The sequence below is a fragment of the Halichoerus grypus genome, chromosome 5, assembly GCF_964656455.1.
Source record: "Halichoerus grypus chromosome 5, mHalGry1.hap1.1, whole genome shotgun sequence".
NCBI lineage: Eukaryota > Metazoa > Chordata > Mammalia > Carnivora > Phocidae > Halichoerus > Halichoerus grypus.
This window is the reverse complement of record NC_135716.1, coordinates 15,335,520-15,346,524: the sequence shown is the minus strand read 5'-3', so window position 1 is coordinate 15,346,524 and position 11,005 is coordinate 15,335,520. Positions and strand designations below refer to the sequence as shown.

Genomic DNA, 11,005 nt, shown 5'->3' with positions numbered 1-11,005 from the left:
GGAGCCTGGCTTTTGCCCTGTGGCCTTGCTGACCTCTAGGAAGTTTTCGGGTAGGGGAGGGATGTCCGACCTGGGTTCAAGCGCCTGGCTCTGGCAGATGGCCTGGAGAGGCACTGGACTGATCTGGAGAGGAGGCGAGATTGTAGGAGGGAGACGGGTTAGGGGGCTGATGTCCTTACCCCTGAGGGCAGTGGGGCAGTTAGGTGGCCACGCCACAGGCTCGAGCCTCGCATGCAGTAGGCACTCAGTGGGAGACGGATGAGCTGTGACGCATGCCCAGACCCAAAGGGACACCACTATAGCGTGAAAGGGCGCAGTGTGGGTGTCCATGCAAATGCCACAGAAACGTAAACCCTGGAGGTCAGACTTCTGCGGGCTGGGCTGGCTGGGGGCCGCTCCAGGACAGAGGAGGGAGGTAGGATCCTCCTGGAGGCTGAGCAGACGGAAGGAGGAAGCCTAGCAAGGCACCGGCTTTGAGGAGGGAAGAGTGTGGCCAGAGGCTGAGAGGCTGAATCCGCATGGGCCGGTGTGTACCACCTTCTCTGGGATTTTTCCAAGGGGAAGAGGCTAGCAGAGACCCGACTGCTTCCGTAGCTTGAAAAGGAAATTTGGGCCAAACCGTAAAGCCTACTGTTCCTGGAGGAAATGCCTCTCTCCAGCCCAGATCTCACCTTCCAACTCAGGACCTGTAAATCCAGGGCACCTGGGTGTCTGTCCTGTCCACCTGGATGATCAACCATCTCACCCGAGGTTTGGAGAGCCCAAAGCTGCAAGCGTCATCGTCCAACCTACCACTTCTTTCACTTCCAAGTTCCCTATCTTGACGAGACACAGATTTCAGCCTAGTTGGTTGCTCAGCACAAAACCCTGGGAGTCATTTTAGATTCTGCTTTTCTGTAATTCCTCATTCATTCAATGTCCATCCACTTGTTCAGGGCCCTGTTTCCTCTGCTTCTGAGCTGTCTCTGGTATTAACCATTCAACAAATATTTACTGGTCACTCAATAAATATGAGCACCCACTGGGTGCCAGGGAATGAGCACAGAGCAATGAACCACGGAAAAATCTCTGTCCTGTGGAGCTGACTTCCCAGTTGGCTTCATCTCCTCATCTCTTCGTAGCCATTGCCATCTCCTGGTTCAGGCCTTTCTTATGTCTTGCCTGCACTTTTACGTCATTGTTGTTGTTGTACTTCCTGCCTCTGGCCTTGACTCCCTATGAGCTGAGCATGCCATTCCCCTGTTTAATCCTGCAATGGCTCCCCACTGCCCATAAGAAGACAATGAGAGTCTATTCTGACATAGCAGGTCCTCCATGATGTGATGTGGTCCCTGCAAACTTCTCGGCTTCCCAAGTGTCTGGCCTGGCCTCAACGACTTGGGTTCTGCCTCGGCCTCTGTTCGGTCTTGTCACTGCAGCTTTGTACCCCGTGCTCCCTCCCTATGGAATATGTTTCTCCTTCTCCTCCTGGAAAACTCCTGCTTATGTTCCAAGGCTCAGATCAAATGTCTTCTCCCCTTGAAAGCCTTCCTTAATGTCTCCAGACAGAGTCGAGAGCCTCCTCCCCTGCATTTCTGTATCTTCCTGCTCACCCCTATTTTCCAGGACTTTGTGCACAGAGTGTCTGGCCTGGAGAGCTAGGACTGGGCTCTGTTCATCCCTGACAGCTAGAACATAGGGAAGGCCTGATGCATAGCGAACGTTCTGATACTGTTTGCTGAATGAATGAATGAATGAATAAATGAGTGAATCAGTGACATAGGACACTATGTTCTAGCTCCTAGGATTAGGTCTGGGTAAGGGAGATATCCCATAGTCAGGTGCTGAGGGAACTGAGGGAAGCAGGATACGCACGTTGGCACAGAGATGGAGCCAGGGACAGTGAGAAGCCATGTAATATTGGAAGATAAACCCTGGCCTCCAATTCCTAAGCCCCAAGTCTTCCTTTTCCTGCCTGTGTGCCCTTGGGCAAGTTACTCGACTCTGTCCTTTTACTATTACTATCATCGTGGTAAGATGTACATGACATAAAATTTACCATCGTAACCATTTTTTAAGTGTACATGTCTGTGGCCTTAACTACATTCACATTCAATGAACACTTGGTTGCTTCTACCTTTTGGCTATTGTGAATAATGCAGCTATGAACATTGGTGTGTAAATACCGGTTTGAGTCCCTGCTTCCATCTCTTTCGGATGTATACCCCCTGGAATTGCTGATTCATATAGTAATTCTATGTTTAGCTTTTGGAGGAACCACCATGCTCTTCTCCACAGTGGCTACACTGTTTTGTATTTTTACCAGCAATGCACAAGGATTTCCACTGTCTCCATGGCCTCATCTGCCCCCTAGGGATGCTGCTACCTGCCGGCATCATATGGTTCACAGCCATGTTTTGAAGATCAAATGCAACGATGTTTGTAGAGCACTTGCTGAATAACCGTTCTTGTGCCCGCATACAAAAGGTGCTCGGTCCCCTGGGAAACAGGTCGCACCTGTAGGAGTTTCCTTATCCACCAGCAGACACACAGCCTTCTGGTGACTTGGAAAGGGGACTTGTCCTCTGATGATAGCAGGCTCATTCACTTTTCTACAGGAGCAGTGACTCTAGGAGGACTTTTCACTCCGGGGCCAAGTAAACCTATGTGCTCCAGGCCAAATTAAAGAACTCTCAGTCTTGCTTAATTCATCAAACCTCAAAGGCATGATGCCAAGCAAGGGAGTGTGGCTGTGACTTGTGCTCAGTGCTTCATTCTAGAGGCTTTCAGTGGAGTGGCAGATGCAGCTCGTTTGTGATCGAGTATTACTGTCCCTCTTTTAGGAAAATGGCACATCGTTGTCATGGTCAACCAGCATGTGGTCATTTAACTTGCTTTGAACAATGAAATGGGAAAAGAATGGATGTGTACCACTTCTGGGTAGAAGCCTTAAAAGTCAACACCTTTTTAAACATATTTTTTGTTTCCCTCTCTCATCACAACCGGCAATATCCCCCAAACTGGCTGCCACTGTCCAGTTGGGTTCCAGAGTGAAGCTGAACAGAGGAGCAACCAATCTGCACTGGACACATAGGGTAGAATGAGAAATAAACCTGTGCTGTTTATAAACCCCAAAACTGAGAATTGGGGCTATTTGTTACTACAGCATAACCTAGTCCATCCTGACTAATACATCAGCAAACGGTTTATCCTAGTGGTGAAGAAAGTGCTGGAAAGAATACGAATAGTGTTTCATGGGAACATAGAGGAGGAGAGGAGGAAACAAAGATTAACCCTGGAGGGAGAGGTCTCTGATGGTTTCTACTTTTAATCTTGTACTCATTTATTCCTTCCAGTAACTTTGTGAGGTAACAATTATTATCCTCATTTTTCAGGTAAGGGACTTTCAGCTCAGAGATGTTAAATTTCTTTTCTTTTCTTTCTTTTTTTATTATTTATTCGAGATAGAGAAAGAGAACAAGAGAGAGCGAGCACGAGCTGGGGGGTACAGAGGGAGAGGCAGACTCCCCGCTGAGCAGAGAGCCTGATGTGGGGCTCAATCCCAGGACCCTGGGATCATGACCTGAGCTGAAGGCAGACCCTTAACCAACTGAGCCACCCAGGTGCCCCAAGATGTTAAATCTCTCAGTGTCTTTCAGCTTGCCATGAATGGAGATGGCATTCAAATTTAGGTCTCTCTGATACTTACTTTTTGGATTTTTTGTATTAATAGTAGCTGAAACTTATGTAGCACTTTTTATGTGCAAGTGTCTGATGATGTTCTAAGAGCTAGGAATGAATGAACTCGGTTAACCCTTATATCAGCCCTCTGATAGGTATATTATAATCCATTTTATGGATAAGGAAACAGATCAAGTGAGTTGCCCCATGTCACACAGTTGGCATTTGAAGCCCAGAAGTCTGGATCCAGAATTCATGTTCTTAACCACTGCACTATGCTCAGCTTGGTTCTTCCATGCTCATGGGAGAGACAGAGGAGCACCCACTAACTCCTCACTGTATGTGCTTTGCCTGGTTGAACTCACCAACGCCCATGGCTTCAACCATTATATAACAACTGTTAATTTAGCACAGCTCTTTTCCCACTTCTCATTAAATCTCCCTACCTGGATGTCTGGCAGGCATCACCAACAACCAGTTCTGACCCTCAGTAGCTCATCGTCAGACTCCAATCTACAAGCTAGATCAAGTGATCCTTCTGCTGAAAATCTTGCCATGTCTTACCATTGCCCTCCCTTAGCACTGGTGCCCTTGCTGTTCCTTCTGTCTCTCCAGCCTCATCTTCCTCATCCTCCTTTTGCTGATGTCCCTTTCTAGAACATTCTTCTCTGACTGAATAACCTCCACTGTCCTTTAAGACTGATCTGAATAGCAGCTTTATTCACAATGGCCCCATATTGGAAACAATCCAAGTGCCCATCAACTGGTGAATGGATAAACGAACTGTGGTATATCCAAACGATAGAATACTGCTCCACAGCAAAAAGGACTGCACTGGTATACCCAACAACATGGACGAATCTCAAGAGCATTAGGCTAAATGAAAGAAACCAGAAATGAGAAAGACTACATACTGTAGGATTCCAGAAAGTTCTAGGAAAGACAAAGGTATAAAAACAGAAAACCAATCAGTGGTTTCCAGGGTTTGGGAGTGGGGAGGGCAGGGATTGTGTATAAAGATGTACAAGGAAATCTTTAAGGTGATGGAAATATTCTACATCATGATAGTGGTGGTGGTTACATAGATATACACATTTGTCGAATTCATAGACGTGTACACTTAAAACACATGGGTTTGATTGATGTAAATGATTTCTCAATAAAGGTTATTTTTAAATAAGGCTCCACTCAGGGGATCTGGCTCTGGGATGCCTTGCGGGCCTCGGCTCTCTACCTTAGCTCTCCCCACCCTGTATTTTCACAGTCTGTTTTCTGGTTTATGTCTGATGCTAGACTTTGAGCTCCCTGGGTCTTTTCTCACAATATAAACATCTTCTAGCAGAGCATTGGATACTCCCCAGACACTCAAGACAAATTTTTCTGATGAAGAGTTATTAATGACTTGTCGAAGTAATGGAGCCTCCATAAGAAATCTTTCGTCTTCAGGATAAGATTCAGGCCCCAAATCACTAGGGCTGGAAAAACCTCTAACCTGAATGCCACAGGCTATAGCAAATGTCAGTTAACCATCTTTCTGGTCCAAAGAGAGGTGGAGCCAAAGGGTACGGATGGCTTCTGACCACCTACCACTGCTCCCGGAGCAAACCCTGAGCAGAAGTTCTCGGTCACTGTCACACCCTCATCCCCTTATTGGCTCACTTGCCTACCCTGCATCCTAGGATGTAACTATATAAGCCCCAGGAGGGAAGGGACCCTGTTGTCTCTCTCATGGATAGTTCTCGATGCTTGGCATGCAATAAAATAGCAATAGCTTTTTTTACATGACTGAATTTTCAAGTTCGGATACCTGAAGTAGGCAAATTTTTAGTCTGTGGCTAAAAATATTAGAGTTATTTTGATTTTTGAAATAATGAAATGGGAGGTGGCCCGGGCATGTGGTCCAGCACTTTGGGGGGAAGAAACACAAGGCAGGTAAAATCTCTGATGTGTTAGTGTTGATGAGCAGGTCCATTTTGGAGGGGGTGGTGAGTGGGACAAGGTTGTTGACATTTTGAAGAATGCTCTGCAGTGATTTTTGTCAAAAAAATAAACTTTATTTTTTAGAACAGAGTTGCAGAAAAATTGCAAAGATAGTACAGAGTTCCCATATGCCATGCAACCTGCTTTCCCCAGTATTGTCTTATATTAGAATGGTACTTTTTTCTTTTTATTTTTTTTATAATTAATGAACCAATATTGATATATTATTAATAACTAAAATTCACATTTTATTTAGATTTCCTTGGTTTTTGTCTAATGCCCTTTTATTATTCCAGGATTCCATCTAGAATAGTACATTACATTTCGTGTTGTGGCTCCTTAGGCTCTTCTTGGCTGTGATAGTTTCTTGGACTTTGTTTTGGATGACCTTGACAGTCTTGAGGAGTACTGGGTGGGTATTTTGTAGAATATTCCTCAGGTGGGATTTGTCTGATGCTTCTTTCATGATTAGTCTGGAGTTATGGGCTCTGGGGAGGAAGACCTTGGAGGTAAAGAGTTGCATTTATTTTTAAGATCTAAATTCATTTAGTCTAGATGAAAGAGTGTTGTGGTTGGCATTATATGCTTGCAAAAGCCGTGCTGATAAGGAGTAAGACCTGAACCCATGACGGAAACAAAAAACATCATAGAACCATGTTTTCTGCACCTAACTTCATTCTCCCCTCTGACCCCAAGCCAAAAATTACTGCAATTTCTGGATCTTGATAATCCTTTCTAAATGGAATTAAACTGACTCAGAAAGAGCCAGGAAGCTTGTGTACTTCCCCCCGCCCCGAGACTGGCCTCTTTCTGCTTCAGTGTTTCCTTCCTGAACAAATCTTCTCATCATCAGAGGTAGGGAAATGATTCTGTTCTCAAGGGTCTGCCCCATCAGGGAGCCCCTGACTCTCTCCCTCCAATCCTCACATATATATTAATTCTCTGTGATGTTCTGGGAGCTAAGCTTGGGCTGAAAAGGTGGTGGCACAGGACTGCTTGCTGCAAGAAGCTGGGGTTTGGAAGGAGACACACGCAATTGAGTGAAAACTGTCACACCTCATAAATCCCAGGGAAGTGAGTATGTACCTGGGACAGTGTGGCCCAACGGAGAGGAGGCCATTCTTTTGGGTTTGTATGAAGCTTGCCAATCAAATGTAATTGGGCAATGTAGGAGTCCTATCAAAAGAGTGTATTAGGGGCGCCTGGGTGGCTCAGTCAGTTGGGCGTCTGACTTTGGCTCAGGTCATGATCTCAGGGTCCTGGGATCGAGCCCCATGTTGGGCTCCCTGCTCAGCAGAGAGTCTGCTTCTCCCTCTCCCTCTGCCCCTCCCCCTGCTCTCTGTCTCTCTCTCTCTCAAATAAATAAATAAAATCTTAAAAAAAAAAGGAGCACATTAGTGAGCCGGGTGGGTGCCACCTGTCAGCAGGATTTAGCAAGGACAGTCTTTCCCCAGAGGTGACTTTTCCCTTTCAAGTTCTGCCTGTATGAGGGTAAATGGTTTCCCCTGTATGCAGGCTGGTCTGTGGGAGGTAACCCAGCTTATCCCGAGGCTGTGCTATGTTGTACCAACCTCTAATTCTTAAATCCTTGGCTCTTTTCCCCAAGGTTTATGTCAAACCAACCTCTTGAGTAGGCAGGATGGTGCTTTGCGAAGTGCTCTGAGTCTTGAGCCAGAAGGTTTGGGTCCAGTTTAATATGCAGGAAAATTGCTTCTATTTAGGGGATGTGTATGGAAAGCCAGCTCCTGTACTAAATGTCTTATGTGCATTGTCTCGTTCAGTCCTCCAACAGTATGAGATAATAATCATACTAATGATTGTTACTAATTATTGAGCATTTATTTTTTGAGATAATTATCATTTTCTTATTTTATTTTACTTATTTTTATTTTTTTCCAGTTTTATTGAGAAATACTTTACTTAAATCACTGCATAGGTTTAAGGCATATAGCACGGTAGTTTAACTTACATATACTGTGAAATGATCACCACAGTAGGCTCAGCTAATGTCCATCTTCTTATTCAGATAGAATATGAAGCACTGGGGCACCTGGGTGGCAGTTAGTTAAGTGTCCAACTCTTGATTTCGGCTCAGGGCATGATCCCGGGGTCCTGGGATCGAGCCCCGAGTTGGGCTCCACACTTAGCGGCGAGTCTGCTTGAGGATTCTCTCTCCCTCTGCCCCTCCCCCTGCTCACGCACGTGCGCGCGCACACACACACACTCTCTTTCTCTCTCAAAATAAATAAATCTTAAAAAAAAAATATTGAGTACTTATTATGTGTCAGGGCTAATTTAAAGAGCTTGCCATGGATTACATTTCATTATCACAACAACCCTCTAAGTGCATAATCTCAAGCATGGAACTTGATTAGTTCTTACCCACGTGACCACCCACCACCTAGATCAAGATACAGAGCATCTCCCAGAAGGCTCCCTTGTGCCCCCTCCCAGTTATTACCATTTTTCCCTAAACCTCAAGTAACCATTCTTTTGGCTTCTAGCCTGTTAGGTGAGTTTGGCCCATTGAATAAACAAGAAAGTAAATAAATACAATTTTACTAAGGTGAGATTCACGTAACAAAATTCACCATTTTATTTGTTTATTTATTTATTTTTGAAGATTTTATTTTTTCAGTAATCTCTACACCCAATGTGGGGATCGAACTCACAACCCCGAGATCATGAGTCACAAGCTCTACCGACTGAGCCAGCCAGGCTCACCCTCCAATTAACCATTTCCAAAATAAACAATGCAATGGTATTTAGTACATTCTCAATGTTATACAACCGTCACCTCTGTCTAGTTCCAAAGCGTTTTCAGCACCCCACAAGAAAACCCCATACTCGTGAAGCCGTTGGCCCGTTTTCAAACATCAAATCGATGAATCATGCAGTGTGGCCCTTTACGCCTGGCTTCTTTCTCTCCGTATATGTGTGTGAGAGTTCCCCGGGTCGTGTGTGCACCGGGTACCAATATCCTTCCTGGTTTACAGGGGAGGAAAGGAAGGCGCAGAGGGGGTAAGTAACCTGCCCACAGTCATTCAGCTGGCAAGTGGTTGAGTGCGAAGCCTGGCAGGGTGGCCCTGGGACCCTGTTCCTGGAGGGTACGCCGTACTGCAGAGGAGGAGGCAAGCTCCGGCGAGCCAGCGAACAAGCTGAAGGCAGCTGGCTATGATTTCAGAGAGTTTCCTCTGACTGCAAAGTCCCGGCTGTTGGCTGCTAGGCTCTTTTCCCCTTGACTACCTGTGCGATGTGGGGCCTTTTTCTGGGCCTCGGTTTCCCAATCTCAGCACAGCCACTGGGCCTTCCTCCGCTGGGCTGTGGGAAGCTTGGTGGAGAGCCGTCCTAAGCTGCGAGGGGCCGTACAAACACAGCCATCAGGATGTAGTTGACTATGATATCAACGGTCTTTGGGAACCTGGCAGGGGCCGGATGGGCCCTGGGGGAGCTGGGACTGCTTGGGGGTGGGGGCCGGGTAGGGGCCCGTGGGAGCCCAGCCCTCCTGTTCTCGCTGTTTGTACAGCTTTAGTATTTCCTGTGCTTTGCTCCATCCAGAATTACCATGTCCAACATCCTACAATGCAGGGTCTCTGCATTTAAGGAAGGTCCCTCCTGAGGAAGCATCCCTTCCCAGCCTCTTGGCCTAGAACATGCGTCCTCTGGACAGGCCCTGCTGGCCGTCTACAGGACGGCGCTCGTTATCAGTTATGAAATTCGTCCTCTGTTAGTCCAGAAGTCAGATTCGGAGAAAGAGAGACAGTCACGTGGCTAGAGGTGGAACAGGTGTGCTCTCTGGAGGGGGGTTGGTGCTTTGTTGATATTGTCCCCATTTATCTACCCAGGGCCAGAAGGCAGATTGTCATCTTCGGTAGCAATGACTTTATAGTTTCAAACCTCTGAATGAAGGAGAAATAAGGTCACGGTGTGGAATGGCCTCGTCCTGAGTAGCGGCTCTCGTCTCTGCCAGATGCTGGGATTGGCATAGAGGTCTTGGCTTTCCTCTTGGCGTGGGGGCCGTTCTGTGTGTACAGAAAGGGGCGTGGGGCGGGGGTCCTCACAGTACTGCTCTCCTCTCCCTTTAGGCATCCCGTCTTCCACTCTAGCCTTGTTTAAATCCCAAGGTTTCCCTTTCCAGACGGTTTCTAAGGGGACAAATAAAAAGAATGTTCCAGAATGCTTTGCTGGCCCAGGGGATGATTTATCAGAGCAGTTTCCTGGATTACGGCCTCTTCCCCATCAGCAAATCATGTGAAACAAAGTCCTGTCAGCTGTAAACCCTGAATGTGGGAAAAAGAGCTGACACACAGGACTCGTTTTCGTAAAGTTGACATTTCTCATGAATAGCGAATTCCTGAGTGTGGGCAGTTGACCAAGGCCAGGAATTCTCATTAGCTGGTGATAATCAGGCATGACTCGGACTGCGGAACGCAGCTGGGAGGAGAGGTCATCCGTGTGGGCAGGGACGACCCACAGCTGATAATTGAGCGCGGTCCAGCCAGAGTGGTGGCTAAAAGACCCAAGTGCTCTGTGTGGGCTAGTAATCCGCTCCGCCTCCCCAGCAGCGCCGCACTCTCTGGGCTCCCCCCCACCCCACTGCCCCTGAATCCTGCAGCGAAAGGGGTCGTGCTGACCCGGCAAAGGCCTTCCAGACGAAGTCCAGCTGGGGTCTGACCCTCGTTTGGATGGATCGTGGTGAACTGGTGGGTAAAGAAACGACCGGCCTTTCCTGGCTCTGGGGCAACTGTTCCTTCCCTGGGCCCCTGCAGAGACGCGGGCTTGGCCCCAGCCTTCTTCCTGCTTCCTGAGACCACGACCTCTTTGGAGTTGAAGGGCATCTAGGAAATGAGTTAAGCGGATTGTTTCCCCTCCAGGAGCCCAATCCCCCTCCCCGAACATCCATACGCCCCAAACAGCAAGCATTAGCTCTTTTTTTTCCCCAGCCCTCATCTCTGTAACATTTCCTGGTTTTCCCAAACAGAATTAGTCATTTCCTTCTCTGTGTTCCCATAATATTTCCAAGCCACCGTATCTCTGTGATGCAATTTTATTTTATGAGCACTGTGATGTTCTCTTGTGGACATATGCAAGCTTGTAAACATTTCTTTTTCTTTTTTTGCTTTGGCTTCTGGGAAGCTCAGCCCCAATTTGCAGCTCCCTGCAATCAAGTGATCAATGTGCGCTTTGTGAGTTGACTTTCTCCTGGCTTCATCCTACATTCAGCCTCTCTTTCCTCCATTTCTTTATTTATGTATACTTGGATTATATCCACCTATGTGACCCACTTCAAAATAAAAAAAACACATTTTTTTTGCATTTTCAATTTTTTTTTTTTAAGATTTTATTTATTTATTTGACAGAGAGA

At 46.7% G+C, this 11,005-nt stretch overlaps 1 non-coding gene across 1 annotated transcript; it reads right to left on the bottom strand.

The window, feature by feature from the left end:
• Positions 1–8,287: 8,287 nt before the first annotated feature.
• Positions 8,288–8,360, bottom strand: TRNAM-CAU (transfer RNA methionine (anticodon CAU)). Its single transcript has one exon. It is a non-coding gene; the product is annotated as a tRNA-Met (tRNA).
• Between the last annotated feature and the right edge of the window lie 2,645 nt (positions 8,361–11,005).